At 42.2% G+C, this 1,059-nt stretch overlaps 1 non-coding gene across 1 annotated transcript; it reads left to right on the top strand.

Moving 5' to 3' along the window:
- Positions 1–752: 752 nt before the first annotated feature.
- Positions 753–859, top strand: LOC141698904 (small nucleolar RNA R71). The gene has a single exon (XR_012565401.1). It is a non-coding gene; the product is annotated as a small nucleolar RNA R71 (small nucleolar RNA).
- The last annotated feature ends 200 nt before the right edge of the window (positions 860–1,059 follow it).

Genomic DNA, 1,059 nt, shown 5'->3' with positions numbered 1-1,059 from the left:
CATTTACTTGCTCCTTAGCTTCCTTCCTACCTGGAACTTCAGTATCGCTGGGAAGTATGCCAGGTTGACAATTGAGTACAACATTGGCTAACTGACCGATTTAATTTTCCAAGGTCTTGAAAAAAATAACCTAACTTTTGTACAACAGCTTGAGCTCCTCGAAATCAACACTAGAAGGTAGAGCAGCACCTCCTTATTGAGGATATGATTGCCTTTGAGCGTAATGCTGTGGTTGCTGGAATCCAGGTGGATTAAACTGTTTACTTACGCCTTGCTGATATGGTTGCTGAATAGCATTCTGATTATTGCTCCAGCTAAAATTGGGATGATTTCTATTGTTAGGATGATAAGTAGCTGGCACAGGCTGCTGCGGTCGCTGATAATTGTTCACATACTGAACAGATTTATTAACAAGAGAACACTAATCCGTAGCATAAAAACCTGCACAAAGCTCACAGACCATAGCTATCTGATTGACTCCATAGTTGGCTAAAGAATCGACCTTCAAAGACAGTGCTTGGAGCTGCGCTGCAATAGCTGTAGCTGCATCGACTTCCATAATACATGCTACCTTCCCAAGCATCATCCTTTCAGTTGGGTTTTGATGCTCATTTACAGCCATAGTTTCAATAAAATTATAAGCCTCAGTATAGCTTTTGGCCCACAAGGAACCTCTAGCTGCTGCATCGAGCATGGGCCGAGATTGGGCCCCCAAACCATTATAGAAACCAGTGATCACCATCTAGTCAGGCATACCATGATGTGGACACTTTCCCAATATCTCCTTGTAGCGCTCCCAAGCTTCACACATAGATTCTGTTGGTTGCTGTGCAAATTGAGTAAGAGCACTCCTCATAGCTGCAGTCTTCGCCATTGGATAGAACTTCACCAGAAACTTTTGCGCAAGATCTTGCCAAGTAGTGATGGATCCAGCTGGATCAGAATGTAACAAGTCCTTAGTTTTATCCCTCAGAGAGAATAGGAAAAGCCTTAGCTTGATAGCCTTATCAGTCATACCATTATATTTAAAAGTATTACAGATCTTGACAAAATTCCTGA

The sequence above is a fragment of the Apium graveolens genome, chromosome 11 (assembly GCF_009905375.1).
Source record: "Apium graveolens cultivar Ventura chromosome 11, ASM990537v1, whole genome shotgun sequence".
NCBI lineage: Eukaryota > Viridiplantae > Streptophyta > Magnoliopsida > Apiales > Apiaceae > Apium > Apium graveolens.
This window is presented reverse-complemented; position numbering and strand designations above follow the sequence as displayed.